The sequence below is a fragment of the Panthera tigris genome, chromosome D4 (assembly GCF_018350195.1).
Source record: "Panthera tigris isolate Pti1 chromosome D4, P.tigris_Pti1_mat1.1, whole genome shotgun sequence".
Classification (NCBI taxonomy): Eukaryota; Metazoa; Chordata; class Mammalia; order Carnivora; family Felidae; genus Panthera; species Panthera tigris.
In genome coordinates this window covers 68,661,015-68,685,444 of record NC_056672.1, presented here as the reverse complement: position 1 = coordinate 68,685,444, position 24,430 = coordinate 68,661,015, and the positions used below count along the sequence as shown (strand labels likewise).

The window sequence follows — 24,430 nt, the reverse complement described above, 5'->3', positions numbered from 1 at the left end:
GCTTTTGAGACGCAAAGGGCAGGCTGGAGGGAAGCAGGGTGTGAACTTTTATGCCAACACAGGAAATCTGAGAAGAGTTGTCTCACTTGTGGTTTCGGCGTGGTTTGGGAGGAGGAGGAGAAGTGACCTTGTGCAGCTGGGGCATGTGAGGTGGAGGGGAAGACCTGGGTGTCCATGTGGTAGGGTGGCAGGGTCCACACAGTGGTCCTCTACAGCTTCTTCAGCCCAGGATCTCGCTGAGGTGCAAGAAGTTTTTCCATGGCTTGGGACAATTATAAACCCTCCTCAAAAAAAAAAGAAAGAATGAAAAGAAAAGAAAAGAAAAGAAAAGAAAAGAAAAGAAAAGAAAAGAAAAGAAAAGAAAAGAAAAGAAAAAAAGAAAAGAAGATGCTGAGCACCATGACACCCAAAGAAGCAGCTGATGATAGAGAGGAGGAAGCCTCTGGGTTGGTTTTAGGGCAGTAATGGGCAAGGGCAAAACCCACTCCCTTTCATTGATATCTATAATGTGAGATTCTGAAAGAGATTTCTATGGAGATGGCTGCTGAGCAAAGAGAAAAGGGGATGGTGCTGAGAAGGGTCAGCAGGATGGGCTTCACTAGGGTGTCAGTTCAACACCCATGTCCTTCCGGGTCAGGTGTCTGATAACACGGGTGGCGTGAAGGTGATTGTGGGGTTTTAATAACATAGATTTTGAACTCAGTGTGAAAACACCATCCAGCAAGACTGCCAAATGTATTTATATGAAAAAATTTTTGAAGGCATATGAACCACATCATGTGCAACCGTATGTTCAATAAAGACCACCATAATTAAAAAAAAAAAATACATAAAATCATGATCACCCTGGAAAACCCTAATCTCCAAGCACAGAGTAGGGAGTAGATTATGAACATCCTAAAATGAAGCATGAAATATCTATTACATATGTAATATATAAACGTATTTATTCCTATAGGAAAATTATCATGGTTTGTGGGATTATGGAAGAGTTTTCTTTCTCATTTTTCAAGTTTCAAATAATGAACATGTATTTTATAATTAGAGAAATTGTGATTATGATTCTTCTGAAAATAGGAAATTGGGACTCTGTTCTCACAAACAAAGATTTTTTTCCATATATTTTTCACTATAAATTATCTTCGTGTGTCTATCAAAATAACAATTAATATGGAAACTTGAAATTAAGATTGTGTTAAAAATTATTTTGATAAGTTTTGTTTTAAGGGGGAGATTGTTTTGTTTTGTCCAGCATCTTTTGAAGCTATAACTGTACCATAAAAATTTGGCATTTTCAGCATAACTAATAGCTTCTCAATACTGTTGCTTTGAGAAGAGAAAGAAATGTGGTTCTTTGTTCTTGAAACCAAAGACAAAGGATCATATGGCCCCGTTTCCTCTAACTTACTTCATTGGGTTTGACTTATTTTGACATCAATTCCATGTCCTGTTTCCGTAATCTTCTTGACATTGATCTCAACATTTCATTAGGAATTCATGGTGGAAAGAAATTACTCTGAACATTTGTACCTTGTTCTTACAGTAAATGAAGTGTCATTTACATTTTATATCTTTTCCTGCTAACCTGTAACCCTGGAAGACTTTGGTACTTTTCCATTATTAGCTCAAAGATATTTATTATCATTTCCCCTCTTGATTTATGCTGAGGCCTCAGTGATTGAGCCGTGATTCTCAGGGTCATTATATAAAATTGCGTAAGTGATCCATGAACAAAAAAACTCTTTAAATTTCTTGACAACAAACTGAAGGAGGAGTTGGTTTCCTAAGTTTTCCTTTTATAAAAGGGCTGTGTTATTATAATGGCACAGTTTTAGCTACTGTGGTTTGATCTTCTGGGTGTGAAAAGGTACAAATTTAAATTCTAGAAACGACATTTTATAGTAGAAAGAGCACCCGCTTTAGAAATGACAGACCTGAGTTCTCATTTAGCACTCAGATAATTACTTGCCATGTGTTCTTAGACAAGTTACTAAGTTCTCTGAGCCTCTATTTTCTCATCTTAAACAAATCAAAAAACAAAACAAAATTATCGGGATTATTACGAGGGTGAGAGAGTGCCTTATTGGTAGTAAATGCTCAATAAATGATGGTAACAATGTGTTCGTATCTTTGCTTTCTGCTCTGTCAATTTCTGTATTGGTGGAATGGCTGGCACATACTGAACGACTTACCAACTGTGGCTCTGAACTTGGGCATTTAGAAAGGCGTGGTTTGGAATGTAGGAGGTTATCTGTCTAGTGGCTTTGAAAACTCAGTTGAGAGTGCTCAGTCCCACATTTGCAGTGACGAGATCAAACAGGCACCATCAGCGACATTGTGACTACTCTGAAATACACCCCCAAATCAGAAGGTTGCCTAATCATCTTAACTGTGAAGCTCATTTTATGTATTTATGTACTTATTTCAATACCTGTTCATTGAGCACCTACCAAGTACCTGGATACAGAGTAAATAGGGCAGACAGGGCCCCTGGTTGTATGGAAATGTCTTTTGAGGCTGGAGAGAGTTAAGAAGAAAACCGGATGAGTGAATAAATAAAATAACGGGAGCTTGTTAGAAATGTTGGGGACTCGGTCAGAGAGTAACAGAAGACGTATTGAGATAGAGGGGTCCTACTCCTGGAAGGCCTCAGGCTACGGCTGACATTCAAGCTTCAAAGAGAAGCAGCAACTTCTGCAGAGAATGGGGCCAAGACCAGTCCAAGAAGCCAGAAAAGCATGTGCAAAGCCCTAATTCTGGGAACACGGAACATTTGATGAATATCCAGGTTGTTGTCAGGGCCACGGCAAGTTTTTCTTCTATCATTCCACTTGTTGAATGAGAACTGATGAAGTGGAACTTATAACCTGAGACCCTTGTTAGTCAGGTATTAAAATATTCTGGAATAGAATATTCCAGAAGATTATATATAGATAGGCAGGCATCATTTCTAGTAAGATAGATTTACAGGCCACGAAATAAAAGCTATCCAGCCCTCTTGTTTGTTTTTATAAATAACAATGATGATATAATAATAATACCACTATTACTCTATTGTACACTTGTAATTCACAGAAAGCCAACTAAATATTAGAATGTTGCTATTTCTTGGTTTGCAAAAACTTTTAAAAGTACTCATGTTGATTTCCCACTCTGGTAGATGAGGATTTACCCCTATCCACAGTGCGCATTTCCCCACTTTCAAAATAATTATGTGACCGTATAAAGATGATTCATAGCTGGGCACGCAGTATTGCACGATTCCTTTTCTCGCACAATATTTCATTGTCCTTGGAGTTAATCTTGTTTTTGTCCTTTGCTTAGGTTTCTATGTTCTCTTCAGTTCATCCCCAAATTTACTCCCAGTTGTGTAAAATCAAAAACATATTAGATAGTTTATTAATCTCATCTCCTTGAAGAACTTTCTTCTGTATTCTTTTAACCTGCTCCCACCTGAGATGGTGTGGTGAACATGGAGATGTGTTGCCCAGAAGCCCTTTCAAGGGCGGGATCTTTTTTTGTTCCAGCTGCTGTCAGCTCCCTCGTCTTCTGCCTCCCCTGCAGAGAGCTGGCCCTCCCAAGGGCATGGCCTTCCCAAGGTGGCCTGTATCCAAAGATCGATATGGAGAGGGAATAAAAGGCACTTCAGCCCACTGTGGGATAACTTCAACGTGCTGTAATATTCCACAGCTTCCCGAGGGGGTGGCCAAGGTATTATTTTATCTGCATCACAATGCAATTCTTCAGTCTGCTCAGTCTTGCCTCTGTCTTGTCCTCTTGTCCTCTTGTCCTCTCCTTTCTTCCTATAATCTGAGAAGTATTGATCGCTAATAAATATTCTGCATGCGAAACCCTTCAGTGCCTGCTTCTCAAACTAGTTACTCTCTAGGGAGAGTTTTCTTGCAATTTCCCTTCACTGTCATCCTGGAGATTCCCTTTGATACATGTTAGATTCTCTATTTTTAGGATCTCAAGCCTTCTTCTCTTTGCTTTACTCTCTAGTAGTTTCCCAAGAAGAGTTACAAGGAAATTATCTTTTTAAAACCTGTGTGTCTGAACATTTATTCCTATCACATATAGCTGATAGCTTAGTTGGGCATAGTCTTCAGGGAAAGAAATAATTTCCCTCAGAATTCTGAAGGCATTGTTCAATTTTCTTTTGTTTCCACGTTTTGTGTTAGGAAGTATGATGCCAGTACAACTCTTAAACCTTTACATGAAAGCTGTATTTCTTTTCTGCAAATCTGTAGGATCCTCTTTGTTCCCATTGTTTTGAAATTACATCTTTCTCCAGTTTAGGATTCTGGTAGTTTATTACTACTCATCCAGTTACTTTCCACCTTCCCAAATTTTCTTTCTCTTAGCTCCTCTGTTTTCTTTGTCCTTCTATATCTATACTTTAAAGCAAACAGACGGGCAGACAAACAAACAATAATAACACATTATAGTGCCTTTTGGGAAGGAGGGAGCAAGGGGTTAAGTATGTATGTTTAGCCCAACATTTTTAAGCAGAGATTAAATTCGATGTTTTCAAGGAAAAGTTTATCTGGGGAAGCTGCTATATCTTTCTTTCCTCTCCTCCTCCCTTTGAGTTTTTTTTTTATTCTTTCCCATAAGCGCTAACTGCATAACTATGCCAAATGAGAAGTTGTGTCTATAAAAGTCATTGTTTTGGTGCCTTTGATTCTACATATCCATGGCTAGGATATAGAGATAGCTCCGCTCTCTTCCAATTCCAGTCCTGTGTAGACTGTGCTAAGAGCCAACAAACTGCTGTTGACAAGGAGGAGAAGTCATATTTATGCATTCTAGTTAAGTTGGTCACCTGTGAATTTCCGTAAGACTCAACCTAAGGAGTGTCCATTTTCAATAAATGCAGAGAGCTGCAGGTTTCTTGAGAAAATTGAATTAGTGAAATAGATCCTTAAGTCCACTACTGAAAACTCTTACCCACAAGTACTTTTTTGGTGGGAGTGACTGACACGGTGCAAACAGAACCCCTCGGCTGAAATTAATGAATAATTAGTTGAGAGACAAGAGAGAGAAAATGGATCCCAATAAATCAGTTCCCTAATTCTTTACAACCTTTAGAATTAGATATGCTCTAAATATGAGATGCAACTGTTTACCATTATGTGCTAAATAATATAAACTCCTAGAACATAATTCTTATGGTCATTAGTTGAGAAAGTGAGAAAATTGGAAGCCCTTAACTTCTTGTTCTATCTGTTCTAGTGAAAGAGCACTAGCAGAACAGATATCCCAACCCCACTTAAAAAAAATTCAGCCACTATATTTAATATCTTTGTACTTTGGGTAAGTTACTTTGGGTAACTTTGGGTTACTTTGGGTAAGTACTTTGGGTACTTTGGGTAAGATATACGTTCTGTATTTGTAATTTGGAGAAAATCTTAATTTCTTCATAGGGTTGTTGTTAATGAATTAATGTACGTAAAGCTTTGAGCATGACAATGTTTATATATGGTAGGTTTTCAATCAATATAGTTTTCTTCCCTCTTGTCATCTGTGTTCGGCCAAGAACATTGTAATTTGTATGTGCAATAAAATTTGGGGGCCACACTATTAATACTCTTTTGAAGAATCTACTAGATAAGGAGGTTTCATCTATATTAACTGAACGGTGAATTCAGGTGGGTCTTAATCCCCTCCATACACGTTCCATCCTCAAATTAAGGCCAATTTGAGGTGGCATGAGGGCCTCAGAATGAGGGAAGATTTCATAGCTAGAGTTAACTGCAGCAAAGAAAATTGGGGTCTGTAAATAAGAACTGACAGCTAAAGCAAAGATTAATCTTAATGGCACGCATTAACAATATGCAATTTGAGATTGGCAGTGGAGAATTCTCCCTGAGAACTGGCCGTATGGCCGTATGGCAGTAAGGCAGTATGGGTCTTGACAAGAGAATTCACATGGGCAAGCACATTCATTCAATACGTCTTTTCTGTCCCAAAGACATTAGCATACCCAGAGACCCACAAGATCAGGGAAAGTGGCCTCCTTATTCACATCAAATCATTGTATGTACAGACCGTTTCCATTTAATGTAATTGTCATTCGGCAGTAAAAACTCACTTGTATAACTTAGAAGTGACAAGGAAATTGGATGGAGCTTCACATGGTTGACTCTCGGAGAAGAATGAAGCAGTGACTAGAAAGCTTGAAATTAAACCCTAGTGTCTGTAAAGGTTTAGGGGGGTTGTGTTCACATACAAAGTGATGGCAGAAAGGAGCCCAGTTGGTTTATTTAGGACTTTCACCAGACTTGTTTCATAGGATACTTCTCTTGGGTCGGATTCTGGACTGAAGGGTACCACTGTGACCACCAACTCCTCTTCATGCTTGAGGGTGGTGAAGAGCCAAAGGGCCTAGGGACCATGAAGTGCCTGGATATTGCTTCCTTCAGAGTGTTCAAACTATTGTTGACTCTCTGGGCCAGTCAGGCAACATAACTTTTTTTTTTTTTTAATGCCTCATTTGAGTAGATCCAGTTACAACTGCATTTATCCTTCCTGATGAGAATCTTATAAATATTAGTGGAAGTTATCTGAAAGTTTTAGAAAAGGGAATATACAAAAATATTAAGCTTTTACATTTCAAAGGATGTATTTAAGTTGTAAACTGATAAAAAGCTTACTTTGTTAACTGTGCTTTCTTAACAGCTGAAAGATAAATATCTTTTCTAAATTTATATTTTCTAAAAATATGCATTTCCCCATTTATTAAAAGTGCTCTTTTATTCTTCAAGTACACAGTAGGTTTTTGTTGTACGGAAAATTATATTTTCTAACACTACATATTCTCTATTTGGTATGTCATTACAGAAAATGCAGATATGTGATAGTGGTTATTGAATAATCAGGTATTTGCTAGATGGGCAGAATCCTGAGAACCAAAGGTGATTTGCTAGATGGGCAGAATCCTGAGAACGAAAGGTGAGATGGTATTTTTATTGTAGAAGGCAGGGAAGGTATACCTGCAGAGTTATGACAAGATTTGAGAAACTTATACATGTCCCAAGAACTACATATAGATTGAATCAGTATTACATGTTGCATGTACACATGGGATATCGAAATAGCACATGAACATTTTTCGCTTCAAAATGTCTTCACGTTTGAGAACTTGTGGAGCCACTTTTCTGTTCTGAATTTTCAGATATGATCTGTCTGCTATCTTGCCTGGCACAGACTGTCATGGGTGGGAAAGAAGGCTAAGGAATGTACATGGAACATCTCCATGGTCCAAATAGTGACCTCAAGCTCAGGGAGGCACTGTAATATGGTCAAGGCCATGCAGCTAGCTAGAGATATAGCCAGCTTTAAAACCCAAATTGGTCTGATTTTAAAGTTTTTTTTTAATGTTTATTTATTTTTGAGAGAGAGAGAGAGAGAGAGAGAGGGAGTGCGAGTGGGGGGAGGGGCAGAGAGAGAGGGAGACACAGAATCTGAAGCAGGCTCCAGGCTCTGAGCTGTCAGCACAGAGTCTGACGCGGGGCTCGAACCCACAAACTGCAAGATCATGACCTGAGCCGAAGTTGGATGCTTAACCGACTGAGCCCCCCAGGCGCCCCAAGTTGGTCTGATTTTAAAGCCTAAACCCTTTTAACTCTATCACATTGCCTTTCAACTGAACATATTTGTTTTTTTATACCATACTTTAAAAGATTCAGTTCCTAGGAGGAAATAGAAGAATATGTGTGCACAGGGATGTGGAACTGTTTATACATGTTGCTTTGAGCCTCAGTAATCAACCATTTAATACAATAAAAGAGAGAGGGTTAAGGGGTGCCCCACATGGAATAGCAGTAGAAAATGGTCCTGAGCTAGTAAGGAGCCCGGGAAGAGTGGACAAGTTCTGCCTGGGGAGTTAGGAGGCATCCCTTCTCACCGCATCCCAGCCATCAACCTTCCGTGAGACTAGGGAGACACCCCTACCCTATTGTGCCCTCTGTTCTTTCATTTGTAGAATGAAAAGGAGAAAGGTAGCCTGAAAAACAAACTGGATATCTGCTCTGGCTTCCTAATCCAAATGTGCAACACAGCCAGGCTATGGAATAAAATTCAAGTCAAGTCTTCATTGTTATCACTGGCTGTATTTCTTGAGTAAATAATTAAACTTCATCTATTTTAAACCAATCCATTTTTCACCAAAATTATATTGATGAAGAAATCACAACAAATATCATTCTTTCATTTACTTTGCCAAGAGTCAAGTAGTGCTATAAACCCTATTTCTCACTCCTTAACATCATACTGACTTTATTGTCAAAAAAGAACAGTGGGAATATGTGCACAGAAAAAATTACTTTCTTTCTTCACAATTCAAAAATATTATGAAATAGCCACAGGAGAAGCCATGTTAAGTCAAATGGACCCCAAGGGCAGACCATCAGTTTTATATACATCATTCACCATAGAATTATTTTTTAATTAAAGAAATTTTTCATGTTTATTTATTTTTGAGAGAGAGAGAGAGAGGCAGAGAGAGAGGGAGACATAGAATCTGAAGCAGGCTCCAGGCTCTGAGCTGTCAGCACAGAGCTCGATGGGGGCTTGAACTCAGGAACCACGAGATCATGACCCGAACTGAAGTCAGATGCTTTACTGACTGAGCCACCCAAGCAACCCACCATAGAATTCTTAATGAGACTTTAAAGAAGACTTATAGACAAATGAATGTACTGTATTTTATAAACATAACCAACTCAGAAGTATATTAAACAAGGACACAACAGCACAGACATCGCTAGAACTCATTGGTACCACCACGGAGGGTGGTGCCAGGGAAGCGTCCTTAGGTTTCTGACTCTCAGGGGGTGCATAAACATTGAGGAGTCTGCCCTGGAGCGACCCTCAACTCCCAAGGCCATTGTGATGACGGGGCAGAAGAGCTTTTTGGGGCCCAGCTCTCCAGTCCCTGCAGCAGTGGAGGCCTCTTAGGACCCAATACAGCCATCTTCATTTTGAACTGTAGAGAAAAAAGAATAATGTGTAGATGTTATTTTTTTCCTAAATTACCTGAGAGTAAAAAGGTTGCTTAGCACTGACATAAAGGAACACAAACTTTTGAATTAGAACATCTTATAGTTGGAAAGAAATCCTAGTGCCATGAAGTTTTACAACCATAGGAAATGGATAAAGGCTGCAAAATGTGTGACTTTATGGTTTCTATAGTGAGGAAAAAATTAGGGAGGGGATGGAGGCAGAGCAGGGCCATGTAGATGGTAAATTTCTTGTCATTATAAGGTTTTGGTAAAGAAGCCAGAAAAACAAACGTTTGAATTAGGAATTGAGAGATTGAGACTGAGCCCAGGACGACAACAACCACCACTATCAATCAATCAACCAATCAATCAATAAGAAGAACGTTAACAACAAAAACAGCAATAATAGCAATGATTCTTGGCTTTTTTTAGACACACAGCATTGCTTTGAGATGGACAAAAAACCATAAGAGTTCAGGAAGATGGTCTTGATGTGTATCCTCTTCCCATTGTGCCTGCATACAAAGGGGACCTTTCATCTTATAAATAAAATCCAAATTTGATGGAGTTCCTCTGCATTATGAAGCTATTGCCCTACAGCAGTTTGAAAAAGGAGAGACTCATTTGGCTTAAAATTGCAGCATGTAAGTGTGTGGCAGTGAGAACCAGGGCCACACTGTCTGATCCCGCAGGACATGCAAGGAGAAAACTGCTGGAGTAGTCAGGCAGTCTCCCTCTGTCGGAGTCCTCATTTGTCAGAGAGAGGTCATTGGTATTATCTGCGTCATCTGACCTAAAGGGCTTTTAGGGGGCTGAAGGGAGACCAAGGGTGCCAGGCAGCCCACAGAATGTCTGCTTTTCAGTACTTGAGCCAAAGAATCAGTTCTGTCCGAACATAATGGAGGCAAGAATTGCTAAATCTGGGCTGTACATTTCAAGGAAGCAGTGAAAGAAGAGAGGCTGCATCCCATCTGATAAAACAGGGCCTGACTTGGCTGACCTGTAGGGAGGAGCGATAGGCCGGGCCACCATGACCCCTCACATCTTTCCCTGAACTACTTCCTCCCTCTTTGGAAGCCTAACCCTCTGAACAGATTGAGTAGTGATTCTTTGGCTGCACATCTGAGTTTCTTCACGTTGCCAGCCAGCCTGGCAACTCCTTATCACACATGTAATCCGGAGAGATGGCTTGAGCTGGTTTCTGGAGACCTAGGTTCTTGCTCCAGTGGCCATGGTCCTGCCCGACATCCATGTTGTTTTGGGCCTTTATTGGCCAGTCACCTGGTGATATGTCCTGGTGAACCTGCAAACTGCAAAATAAAAATCACCATCCTTTTTGAGAATGTGGACTTGAGAGGAAGACCAGATTTATTGGTCCACTCCTCCTGATTCACCCCACAGAAGCAAGGGTGGAGAAGATCTCCTTTTCCAGGTAGTCGACCCCAGGGAGGAAGCTTGCTGAAGAACTTGCCTGCCCGTGGGAGTTGTTTGGAGCCCCCAGCACCACCATCCGTCTCCTCTGTCAGAAGGAGATGTGAGAATATGATCTGGTTGCTTGGTGATGATGAGCTGGTTCACTTTGGACCCCCAAGAAATGCTTCTTTGTGTTGTAGGGCAAAGCTTTGTGATGGCCATATGTCTTTTATGCAAGCACTGTTCATTCAACTATGATCTTCTGGGGTCTAAGGTTCTCTTGTGTATCAATGTTGAAGTTCCAAACAGTGGGAGAGAGCAAAGGTGTTTCAGAGGCCTTAACATCTTTATCTGAAATTATGCCATCTTTGGTAACTGAACAGTTTACTGAGTATTCGTCTTTTCTCCAGCTACCATTTGTTCATCTAGCTTCCGTCGGCTTTAAGAAACCATAATCATAGGGGCACCTGGGTGGCATAGTCGGTTAAGCATCCAACTCTTGATTTCAGCTCAGGTCATGATCTCACCGTTCCTGAGGTCCAGCCCTGTGTCAGGCTTTGCACTGACAGCGAGGAGCCTGCTTGGGATTCTCTCTCTCCCTCTCTCTCTACCCCTCCCCTGCTTGTGCTTTTTCTCTCTCTCAAAATAAATTAAAAATTAAAAAAAAAAAAGAAGCCATAATCATAAAAGCCCTTGGCGTGGACAGACTAGTAGAAGAAAACCCATGTGGAAAGGACATATCATTTTGGTTCCCCAACCAGCACTCAAGAGCTTTGCTATGTCTCTCAAGGCCAGTGGGCAGATATGAGACAAATGTTTCTGAACCTTAGTCTTCTCATGTATAAAATAGGGGCAATAAGAACAGCTTGGGGCAAAGCAGGTACATGCTGTGGTGTTCTGAGGTTCAAACAAGGTAATATGTTTAACTTCCCAGCACAGTGTCTAATTAATTCCATTCTCTCCTCTTTCCATTTTTGAATTAGAACCAATCCAGATTCACAATGGAATCAACCTCCACATCCACATCTTCTAATCCTCTCCTCTCTTGGGGAAAACAAGAAAACTCCACACTTTTTTCTCCCATATAATTGGAGTTCTACATGACCAGGCCTGGCTGATCTCTCCAACCTTATCGCCATCTTACGTCCCATCCAGCCCACCATTCCTGCCCCAAGCACCACTGCATTAATCACACCTTCCCTTGGGCCACTTCTGACCACTGCAGTCTTACACTGTATGAATCACACTGCAGTGTAATGAGTCATGTCTGCTTCCCTCCCAGACTGTGGACTTCTTAAGGGGAGTGACCCCTTCTTGTTTGTATTTGATATCTAGTGCCTAGTAGGTAACCAATAAACTTTTAGTTAATAAACATTAAGCCTGACTTCAGGGGGTTGTAAAGAGGGCCCGAATATTTTAGAGGGATCCTTTTGGTTTCTTTGAAGACTTCCCACCAAATAAATACATATGATTTCATTTTAGAAGAAGGATAATTGGTTTTTCTCTGTGAACAAGGAAGACACTTCCTTTTTTGCTTCTTACTGATGTGTGGTGAAGGACATAAATTGTACAGGAAACAGGACACAGAGACATAAACCTGCTTAATCCAATTATATGTCTCAATCAACAGACAAGGTCCCAAGAGAGGAGAGGAAGATGCACAGGATGGAGACCACTGCAGGGGAGCTAGGAAGCTGTGCTCTCACTGGTTTCTTTGTTTGCTTGTTTGTTTTGTTTTTGTTTTGCTTTGTTTTGGAAAGAGAGAGAGGCAAAAAGAGGAGAAGGAAATCTAGTGACTGCCATAGGAAATGAGAATCAGTGTTTAGTCTTTGGAATGCTGTTGAACAGTGGACACATTAATGATTTTTTGAAGACAAATGAAGCAAAAAACAAAACAAAACAAAACAAACAAACAAAAAACAGAAGAAGAAGAAAGAAAGCACACAAACAAAACAAAACAAGAAACCAAAGTGAGGAATACAAGAACCAGACTCTTAAAAGGAAAGGCTCTAATTACAGTCATTGGAGAAAAGTCATGCTTGTAGCCTGTTGCAGACAACACACAACTTCTAATTCTCAGGAACGGAGGCCTGAAGAAGGCTACTGGGGTGCGGGAGACAGGGATAGCGCAGCACTGACAGTTAATGAACATGGGACCAAGCACTTTGACTTCACATAATATACCGTATTTAGCCCTTGCTACAACAATTCTATACAGCAACTTTGTCATTTGCATTTGCAAATAAACTGATGTTCATCTATCAGCTGTTTCAACTGTTTCAAAGGTTTTTGTTCAGCTGGTTAGTAATGGTAGAGCTGAGATTTGAACCCACATCTCCTTGAGTCACTTTCTGTCTCTCCTGCACTGTATCATGCTCTTTCCACAATGGGATGTGACTTGTAAAACCCTATTTCCTTGGCTTCAGGCTTTAGGCTCATTTGTACTGTTGGATTTGAACTCCAGAGCAGGGCCTCAGAGTTCCCCTTACTGTGTTATTCCTAATTAAATGTCCATTCCTTACACTTGTAGTTGAACCTCTCTTTTGCATACAACCTTTACCCTGTTCGTAGCACTGAGCTCTTGAGTTCTTACCTGGGACCCAGACTGATGGAATGATTATCACCTAAATCCTTGCCTATCAGCATGGGAGGGGATAGAGAGTGTCCTGGAGAGTCTCAAACCAGCGATCACATACTCCAGTCAGAAGCGATTCCACCTACCACTCATTTGCTAGAGCCACACACACAGAAAGCTGAGCACAGAAAATATTTGGTAAACAGCCTCAATGACTACTGAAGCATTTGTTTCAAATACTAGATATTTTATATCTTTACCATGTTTATTATCTGTCTCCTGTCCAGAATGTTTGCTGCATGAAGACAGAGGTCTTAGTCTTGTTCCCAGATGTATCTTCAGTGCCCAGAACAGTGCTTGGCAAAAGCACTCAACAAACAGCTGAGTGAGTGAACAATATTATTAATTCTACCTTCATTTGCTGAGTGGCCTTGGGCAAGTCTTTTATATTCTCTGAGCCTCCAAATTTCCTTTTAGAAAATGAGGATAAACGGATAATCTCTGATAGCATTGCAGTGAGAATCGGTGAGATAAGCAGGCAAAGTGACAAGTGTAAGACCTAACCCATGAAAAGCTCTGGATAAATTTTGGTTTCTTTTCACCTCCAGGGGCCATATTAGCCCTCTGACTTTTAATGCAATTCTCAAGCAAATCTGAATTTAAAAAAATAGAGCAACTGCATAGTTTGAATACATTCTGTAACTTTTCTGTTTCTCTCCCAGTGTGCGGAACAATACTGAAATTTTCCCCTTGCAATAGTTGGAAAACTGTGTAAGTGGAGGCTCTTTGACTCGGGGTGGGAGTGAAGCTGAGTACAGCCACTGGCCAAGCCTTTCAAACAGTGTAACAAATGATGTGTGGGCACAACTGGGGAAAATGCACGCATTCTTCATTGGTCTGGTGAAATCATGTTTGGCCCCCAGGTGCACTTTACCTGTTAACAGCATTTAGACAGATTTATCAGCTGTAAATTTTGCACCATGAAAAAAAAAGGAACATTTTTTTTCCTCTTTCTAAAGATAAAGCAGAAAGATTTGTCAGCAACAGAGCGAATCAAACAAATTAAGTGCAGGGCTTCATTCTCTCTGCCCCTCAATGGCCTGGTTGTGACACATGGACTCTAGGCATCAAATTCACAGAAACCTGGGGAGTTACTGGGGGAGAAAGCGTGGTGGGTATGGGATGAGTACTTTAGCTGGGGCTGATGAGCTCTCGTTTAAGAGCCAGAACTGAGTAAAACAGGGACAGTGCATCCTTAATTAACACCATAAGAAAGAGGGAAAAAAAGAAAGAAAGCACATACCAAAAAATTAAAAAGAAAAAGAAAGAGGCATACAAAACTTTCCAGAACTTTTTGTGGTTCTCTTCTCTATGTATTTTCATGAGATCGTCTGCTTGGAAATGTATTGTTTGAAAAACTAGATGGAATTAGTTTTAAAATGCCCCAGATCAAACTGATTGCAATGGGTTAGAATATTATAAGCCGGATGTTATGAAACATCTTTTGTGACATGGTTGGGGGGGCGGGGAAGAGAACGGGATTAGATTCAAGTGAGTCCACACTCCACAGTCAACTGGCTGGGTGACTCTGGCTAAATCTCTAACTCTCTAGATAGCATTTTCTTCACATGTAGTATTCAGATTACAAAGCCCAATTTAGGAGACTGTTGTGTGAATTTCACGAGCTAATGTGTTTGTGAAACTGTGTTATTAATTTTAAAGTGTAATGGTGCCATTCATAATTTTTCTGGAGGATTATAAACAATTCAAACAAAGTTTTCATATTTGTCCTTGGATAGGAGGTAAAGACTCATCACCCCCTTTAACCTCCCTCAATTTTCCTATAGAGTCAATGAGTGTGTGTGTGCATTATATGTTATACATCTTAATATATGATTAGTATTCCATATACTATATATATAATATTAGTATATATTATTATATGTTTAGTATATATGTATATCTCTGTATAAAGAGTATATACAGAGAGATGTATAAACTTTCTATACATCTATGTTTATATCTCTATGTAGAGAACATCCCTTCTTTAGCATTTCTGCTGTCACTTATAATGCCTTTCTTAGATGGTTGCAACAGCCACATTGCTGTTTGTCTTTGTCCTCTTTCTAATCCGAAACAATCGAAATTTAATGCATATTTGGCCATATCGCCTTACCTTAGGAACCTCTAACCCAGCACAAAGTGTGAAGTCCTTAATTTAGTCCACTGGTTCTCAACTAGGAGATTTTGCCCTTGAGGAACATTTGACAATGTCTAGAGATGATTTTGGTTATCAGAGTGGGGAAGGGGATGTGTACATGCTGCTGGCATCTGGAGGGTGGAGGCTAGGGATACTATTAAATATCCTACAATGCATGGGCAGCCCCACAACAAACAACCATCCTGCCCCAAAATGGTGGTAGTGGCGAGGTTGAGAAACCCAAATTCAGCTCATGGGATCTCCCTGAGATCTTTTCTACTTACATCAAGCTCCAGCTTCATCACTACCTTCATATCCTGGCCTCTAGCTGAGATGAATTACTCCCATATCTCCAAGTCATTCCAATAGTTTCCAAAGTGCGTGGCATCTCTGGGCCCTTGTACTGGCTGGACTTACTGCTTTGAACCTACTTCCTTTGCCTTCTTCAGCTGGTGATCTTTGCCTATTCATTCTTTTGTGTCTCCCCCAAATCTCCGCCCTTTAGGAAGACTTCCACACACCCTCGGCCCTTGCTCTGTGCATCCACAGCAACCCTGCCTCCCTCTTTTACTTAACTTATCACACTGTAATGAGACAGATATTATTCTTCCGTGACATCTATTTGGATCTGACTCGCCCGCCCATCAGTGAATTTAACAAAACTGGATTAAGCAGGGACCATTCCTTCTTCATCTTTGTAGCCTCAGAGCCAGGCGTTAGGTGGGCACATAATTTCGGTAAATATATGCTGATTAACACAGAGAACAAACCCAAGTCAGTGACCATCTTATAGCTGAGGCTATAGAGTTGTTTTGTAGTGTTATGAGGTGAGCCACTTGAGCAAAGATTGTGTTCTGGTCAGTCCTGTGGCTACTCTGCACCCAGATTGTTAAGGAGACTCCCACTTCACTAATGGTACTTAAAACTCACTGATTGTACTGTGTACCAGGAGCTTGCAAGGATTCTACACTAAATTCGAATTCTACTGTATCTTTACTATTACATATCCTCTCGTTATTCCCATTTTACAGAGGTAGAAAGTGAGGCTCGTAGTCACACGAGTGATAGAGCCAAGGTTGAATCCAGGCATTCAGACCCCAGAGAATGTCAACTGCTGTGCAGTATCAGTTCACTGTCAAGTCCACAGTACTGATTTGTGGTCCTCTGGGAACATAGTCTCAGTGGGTCTGCATTTTCAAGATGAAGAAATAGAATTTGTAGGAGACTGTCACCAGTGACACATCCATATAATGACCAGGCCAGAAATGGGTTTGAAGTCTTTCTATACAAGTGTAATCTCAAGGATCCTGTGATCGTCTCAACTCAGCCTATATTTCTCAAAATTTGCCCATCTGCTGGGTCAAAGAAGCCTGCATTTGCAGGTCTTATATGAGAGCAGATCTTAGGAGTCTTAGGATCCACCTTGGGGACCTGCCACAAATAGATCTTTGGTAATTATTTAAGCCCCTAGAAATCGTTAGCAGATCTGGGACAGCTTTGATTCCTGTCTGGGACAAGTTCTACATCCTGGGAGGTCTTTGTGCTGAGTCCCATTTGCCAAAGATCTCTAAAAGCTTCCAGGCTGCTTAACTCTTCCCAAACTTTTTGGTTTAAAAATGCATTCCTAATCAGTGGGTCTGGGTGCATTCTTTGTGCCTAGAGAATGCCTTTCTCTTCAACTTTGGAGCAGGCCAGCACACAACACCGACCAAAATATGTAACACTCCATTTCCAGACTGAGTGGGCTGAGAGCACAATGTAGGTGGAAGGGGTTCCCACACAACTCTGAGAAGGCTTTGCTTTTCCAGGGTGGTCCAGTGGTCTTGGGCTGCAGTCGGCCCCATTTGCTGGGATCCTTTGGGAAATCTCACAGAAAGCTTATTGCTGAAATTCTCACTGTTGCTTTCTTTCCTCTAAGGACTATCTTTTCCAGGGCCCGTAGCCTCCTTCAAAGGTATGCAGTTGTCACTCATCATTCCTGACTTGCTGTCGTTCTTTTCATGTGTTTGTTCTACAAATGCTCCCTGAGTGCCCCTTAGATGCCAGACACCCTGGTAGATGCTGGAGGCACAGGAATGCAAATGTAGTCTCACTCTCCAAGTACTCACCTTCTTTGAGAAAGGATATAAGAAAGCCCATTAATGGCTAATCAGTAATCAGGCCTGTAATGGAAGCTTACAGATTCAGGGATACAGACAAGATGGGTCCTGAATAGCCCTGGCAATCAGAGATAATTTTCCAAGTGATGGCTAAACTGATTCATGAAGAATAGAAAAGATGAGCTTTGAAGGAAATGGGAGACAAGAATTGGAGGAAATAGCAATAGGGTATGCAAAGTCCCTGAGGTAAGAAGGAGTATAGCCCATTTGGGAAGTGTAGGTAGTTCAATCTGGTTGGAAGGTAGAGGAGGGCTGGTTGGGGCAGGTGGAGGTGCAGATTGGAGAGAGCGGAAGGTAGGTTGCTATAAATTGTATCCTGTGGGATTTTGCAGGCCATGCTAGGGATTTTGGACTTTGTTTTGAGGAAAAATGAAGCGGACTTTAATCAAGAGCATAACATGGTCAGGTTTGCCTTTTTAAAAGTCCAGTTAGGAAAGAATTCAGCAGAAAGGCCTGGAGGCTTTGTGACTGAGTTTTTATCAGAACAGACCTGCCCCTCTCATCTGAGCCAGCTACAGGGAACATGGGCAGGTTGATGACAGAGAGTTGAGGTCTCTGGGCAGCTGGGCAGACTCAGCAGGCCCAGAAGCAAGGAGTGGATAGTATTAAGCCTGGGGTGCAGGAAGAAAGCAAGACCCCGGAAGAGAGAGATGTAAGGAGCTGAGAAGAATCTGCTAGCAGATTCCATTCCCTGGACATAGATGGGGTTCCAGGCAAGTTCGTACAGCCAAGACTGAAGTTTAGAGATTCACAACAAAGTTGAAGCCTAAGGTTCCAGATGCGTTACTCAAAGGAGGAGAGAGTCAAGCAATTATGTAGTGCCAGGCACTGACAAATATCTGCCTTATCATCAGTGCCACGAAATACGTGCCATTATCACATCTGCCAGCCGAGGTGAGGGAGGCTCAGAGAAGTAACCCACCCAAGATTGCACAGTGCAAGTACAGAGTCAGGATCTTAACCCACTATTCTCTAGCTTTAAATTCATTTTTTACCAAGTGTTAGATTTGGCACTTAACCCCAAATATATAATAATAATCCATTATGTTTTGATGCCTCTTTCATTTTCTTCTTTAAAAGCAAAATGGGTCTACATAAGCTATTTGTCAACATGAAAACTTCATGCCACAATACTTTGCATCTAGGACTCTGTGATTCCAGGTCTCTAACCAAAAACATCATCTCACACCAGCAAGTACTGCCTGCATGATCATGCTCAAGTCTCCCCTGCTTTTTCATATCAATATTCAACCATTGAGGTGATCAGCACAGGTGCCCTCACAGTGACACCCCTCTTTCCTTTGGAGCTCAGTGTCCACTAGGTTAAGAGAAGCATTGGCACTCACAGGATCCTTCAGGTATGGAACACATCATCTCAATCCTGAAGTTCATTTGACCTTAGCTTAATCTCCAAAGGACAACTCCCTGCCAGCTCCCTTGGATAAATTTAGTTGCCAAAAAGAAACTGCTCCATTTAGCTTAAACATGGAGCCAGTGTGGTGCTGTGTATGGGAAGAGCTGCACCTCTGAGTCCATCAGATCTGTGTCCCCAGCTCTGCCATTTACTAGCTGTGTGAACTTGGGAAAGTCCCTTAACTTCACTGAGGCTCATCGTCCTCATCTGTGAGTAGAGAGCATAATAATACCCGCTTCCCAGAACTGTTTTGAGAATTGCTTGACCAGAGCTTGCCACAATGTCTGGCACACGACAGGACCTGATAAGTAAATAATAAATCAATATAGCCATTATTATTATAAGCACTCCCTCTCCCTCCCTGAAAATCTAGGTGATGCTCCATCCGAAACAGCTTTTATAATTTGTGTGAGTGGGGCAGTGGGGGTGTTCATCTCACTCTTCCAGGGGGTGTTGGGATAAAACCTATGCTCAAGTGAGACACTGTAGCTCATAAACAGACTGTGATTTTGTAATTTTTTCACAAGAGAAGCTTGTAGTATGTTTACTTCACAAGGTGGTGATAGGGATTAAGAAGTTCAACCCAACAATGAAATGCCTTTGTAAACTGTACTGTGCAAGTTTCTGTTTATCTTATGATCTTTATTTTTTTAATGTTTACTTATTTATTTTGAGAGAGAGTGTGTGTGTTCATGGAAGTGGGGGAGGGGCGGAGAAAGAGGGAGAGAGAGAATCCCAAGCAGGCTCCACACTGTCAGCACAGAGCCCGACGTGAAGCTCATACTCAAGAACTGTGAGATAATGATCTGAGCCAAAATCAAGAGTCAGATGCTTAACTGACTGAGCCACCCGGGCGCTCCTATAATTTTTATTTTTTAAATCAAATTTCTTCCAGAATAATTGACATTTCAAGTGGATACTTTGATGAGTTTGACAAATGTATACACAAGAGTAACCACCAATTCAATATTATGTAGAGCATTTCTATCACTCCAGAAACTTCTCTCATGGCCCTTTGCGTTTCATCCCCGCACCCCCCTCCCCGCCAATAATCTTTGCCTCATGCAAACATTTATCTGATTTCCATCACCATTAGTTAGTTTTGCATGATCAAGGAGTTACTATAATTAGAGTCATTTTGGATATACTGTTTTGTGTTTGGTTTCTTTCACTCAGCAGAATGTTGTTGATTCATTCATCTATCTGTAGTTGCGTCTATCTGTAGTTAATTCCTTTTTATTGTTGAGTAGTATTCCATTGTTTGAATATACAATAGTTCAGTTATCTGTTCACCAATTGATGAACATTTGTATTATTTCCAGTTTGGAGCTATTACGAATAAAGCTGCTTTAAATATTCACATAAAATCTTTTTGTGAATATACATTTTCATTTCTTTTAGGCAAATGCTATGATTAAAATCATTGAGTAGTATGCTAAGTGTATGATTCACTTTAGAGGAAACCACAGAGTGGTTGTGCCATTTTACCATCCAAAGCACTGTATGAGTTGCCCCCCAATCCTTGTCAACACTTGGTATTTTTGGTCTTTTAATTCTAGTCATTCTTGTATTTGCATGATGATTAAAGATGTTTACTATATTTTCATGCACTTATGACTAGTTGAATATCTTCTTTTATCAAGTGTCTATTTAAATCTTTCATGCATTTTTTGGTTTATTTTTATTTTTTTTCTTATTGAGTTGGCAGAGTTTTTATAGTCTAGTACTTTGTCATACGTCTGCATTGTGAATATTTTTTTCCTGTCAGTGGCTTACATTTTCAATTTCCTAACTATCTTTTGAAGAGCAGAATATTTTACTTTTGATGAAGATAGATTTATCACTTTTTTATTCCTTTATGGTATGTACTTGTTGTGTCTTGTTTAAGAAATCTTTGCCTACACAAAGGTTATAAAGATTTTGTCTTACGTTTTCTTCTCAAATTTTTATAATTTTACCTTTTTATGTCTGTGATTTATTTTAAATTAAATTTGTGTATGGCATGAAACAGGAGCTGAAATTCTGGTGTTGTGTTGTGTGCGTGTGTGTGTGCGCGTGCATTTTGGCTTGTGGAGGTCCATCTATTTCAGAAGCCTATGTTGAAAAGATTCTCCTTTCCCATTAAATTATGTTGGTGCATTTTTCAAAAATCAGTTGGCCATATATTTTCGGGTTTACATCTGGACTATCTAGTCCTTCTTGTTGATTTATATCTGTATTTTTAGCCAACAGGATGATGTCTTGCTTAATGAAGTTTGTAATAAATCTTTGCATTAGGTGGTGTAATTCGCCCAGTCTTTGTTCCTTTTTAATACTGTTTTTGCATTCTTGCCATTTTGTATTTACATAAAATTTTTTGAATCGTCTTGTCTTCTAGAAATTTGGTTGAGATTGCATTAAGTCTATGGGTTAATTTGTATAGGATGGACGTATTAACAATATTGAGTTTTCTGATCCATAAACATAGTATACCTATGCATTTATTTAGTTTTTAAAGGCCTTTCCCATCTTTCATTAATTTATTTCTAAGAATTTTGTGTTTGTGATGTTATTGCAAATACTATTTTTAAATTTCACTTCCTAATGATTTGTTTCTAGTTTTAAGGTTTATAGTAGGAGAACTAGTCTGATACCAGATATTCTATCATAGGCCAGAGGCAAGATTTGTTTTTTAATAATAACCATGAGAAAGTTGAAGTATCTCCTTATGAACTGAGATTTTTCTTCTTTTTAAAATGTTTCCAGGACACTATACAAAATAGACATTTTTTGAGTCTCAGATTCCAAAGTATTAAACAGATGGGAAGCCTGTGTGTGTGTGTGTGTGTGTGTGTGTGTGTGTGTGTGTGTGTTGCCGCTACTTGGATCGCATAAATTTTCTTCTGGAGAAATTTACCACTCTCACTTTTAAAAAAAATTTGGCACTAGTAAACTAAGCTCAGTTTGTGAGCATAGCAGGTACAATGCTATGTTTGGTTCATTCACAGGCCTGGGAAGCATCTCAAGCTTCCTTATGGCCAGTTTAGAGGCCCTGCTAAAATATTAGCTGAATGACGAAGTTGAAATTAGAAAGCACATAAAAGGGTAAATATTGACTTTTTCAACAAAGTTGTTGTGTTTGCATTCAAGGCACTCTTGGAGCTTGAAGAAGCCAGTTTACAAGAAAAATGAATCAGGCTGAAAATAGCCTATTTACATAAATTCTTAGACAGGAGGATTATAAGCTATTAATAATGACATGTTTTTGTATCCTACTTTCTACTTTTTAAAGCCTTTTCAGATTCCACATTGAACAGATGTTCCCATGCACATGTGTTTGTTCTGCTCCCTCTGCCTAGAACACCACTCCTTTCTGTCTCTGCAGTTTGAGTCATTCTTCAGCAATAATCTCAGTTTGCTCCCAACCTCCCATGTCTACCTCCACACTTGGTACAACTGCTCTCACAGAATCCCTCCTGCTGACCTAGTCCACACCCTCTCGATGGCCCTTTTGCATTTAGTTCCATCTGTGCCGTGGTTCTGCTCGAAGTAGAGTGTCGCTGAAACCTGTCAGGCATTCTCAAACACCCAAAGGGGCATTTGGAGATGTTTTTCTTCTTTTCTCTGAGTGTAATCCTGTCAGCATTTAGGATTTATTTTATGTATCTTCTTTTACCGCATTTAAGGAATAAGAATTATCGCTAAATACATGGGCAGAGGTGGCAAGGTATGCCTGAGATCACATGGTGATTTCTGAAACAAAACTAATTCAGGGGCAGCACTGGGATTAGGGGTGGAAGGAGCTCAAGGTCAAAGGTCCTGGATCCTGGTCCTGACTTTGTCAACAACCAACTCTGTAGCCAGCCCAATGCTTGCCACACAACAGGTATTCATTGATGAGTGAATGAACTTGAAGAAATCACTTAACCTCTGTTGGCCTCAGTTTCTACATCTTACTTAGCATAAAGGAATTGGAGTTGATAGTCTCTAATTTCATTTCAGCTGTATAATTTATGAATTTCCATGATCCTTCAGCACCAACATTAATCACTGTAGTAAAGCTTACTTTTAGATTAAGTGGGAAAGGAGATTGGGAAGGACACTTGGGGAGTACCTAATATGTAGTAGATATTTTGACTATGTTTGCAGATGTGTAATAAATCATACTGATCCTATCCTGTCCTTCCTGTAGGTTTTGGTATTCTCATTCATCTTCCTAATTTATCTAAATCAACTTTCAAAGTGAGCAGGGGTTAAGAACCGCTCTTTAGGGTGAGAGAGAAAGGAGGGAGCTGGGCTATGATGAGAGATGAACACCTCACGCTTTGGTACAATCATTATTTACATGAAGATGCATATTTCTAAGGTTCTTGAAGCCGCTCTAAGTAAATATACCACTTCCTTGAAGTTGATCGATTGATTTCTTCATCACCTCATTTGTACTTTGTATAAAGATAAACTTTAGTATAACTTTTTTCACAAAACTCAAGTAAGTGGAAGGTTTGAACTAATGAGCTCTTACAATATATGCCAGGACTATAACGTATAGACTAAAGGATATTTGATAGGACAGATATTTTCTCGGGCAAGATAGTCTTTGGATATAGGTTGCTCTATGAAATGTGACCCAGCTCCATGACATGTGACTCTGCTCCATGCCTGCCAAAAAGAAATCCACCTGGCTGCAAGGTCGCCATTCTTCCTTTCCATTGCTTGTGAGATTGAATACCTTGGCTTGTGCTTCATCCACAGAGAAACTGGTCAGATTTGATCATGTCCCGTGACAAAAAGCACAAAGCCTCTTGCACCCTTTGGGTGCTAGGTTTTATAATCAAAATCAAGATCCATGTTGCTTTCTACATCACCCTATGGATGGGTTTTCTAGGGATACCATAAGAAAATACCACAGACCACGTGGCTTAAACAACAGAAATTAATTTTCTCACAGTTCTGGAGGCTAGAAGTGTAAGATCAAAGTTTGGCGGGTTTGGGTTCTCCTGAGGCCTCTCTCCGTGGTGTGCAGACAGCTGCCTTCTCTCTATTCCTTGCATGGCTTATTCTCTGTGTGCACATCCCTGGCATCATTCCCTCCTTTTTTAAGGATGCCAGTCATATTAGATTAAGACCCTAGCCTCATGACCTCATTTAACCTTAATTATCTCTATAAAGACCCTGTCTCCAAATATAGTAACATTTTAAGGTATGGAAGCTTCAACATGTGAATTTGGGGTTGGGAACACAATTCAGTTCCTAACACCCTATGAGGACCTGAGCATCTGAACTGATCCAATAACAGATCTATTTTCTCCTGTCTCCCACAGCAGCAGGAAGTTTCAGGCAGATTATGTGTGGTTACTGTTAAGCCAGACCCCTGGATTACTGAGAATAAGATTCATGTCTCCTATGAGAGGAAACACAGAAAAAAAATGGCCATTTACCTGCCTTTAGACCCTAACACGTCATAGAGGTGAAATACAGAAGCTCTCCTGAAAGAGGGTTTTGGAAAAAGAAAGTAGACTGGTAACTGTGTTTAGAGACAGCTCTAGAATTTTGGAGGATGTACAGCAACCTGTAAAAAAGAACTTCTATGAAGGGAGTGGTCCTGGGTCCATAGGGAGGGGAGCAATGAATAATTCACACCCATCCTGCTCTGTTTGCAAGCATGTGCCTGACTCTGTCCCAAGC

The 24,430-nt window shown here is 40.3% G+C and overlaps 1 long non-coding RNA gene across 1 annotated transcript in view; it reads left to right on the top strand.

Moving 5' to 3' along the window:
- LOC122233264 overlaps window positions 1–13,372 on the top strand; it is a 160,461-nt gene extending 147,089 nt beyond the window's left edge. Inside the window, exon 3 of the long non-coding RNA XR_006210805.1 lies at window positions 13,281–13,372. This is a non-coding gene — a long non-coding RNA (uncharacterized LOC122233264). The remainder of the gene's footprint in view (window positions 1–13,280) is intronic.
- Window positions 13,373–24,430: the final 11,058 nt, after the last annotated feature.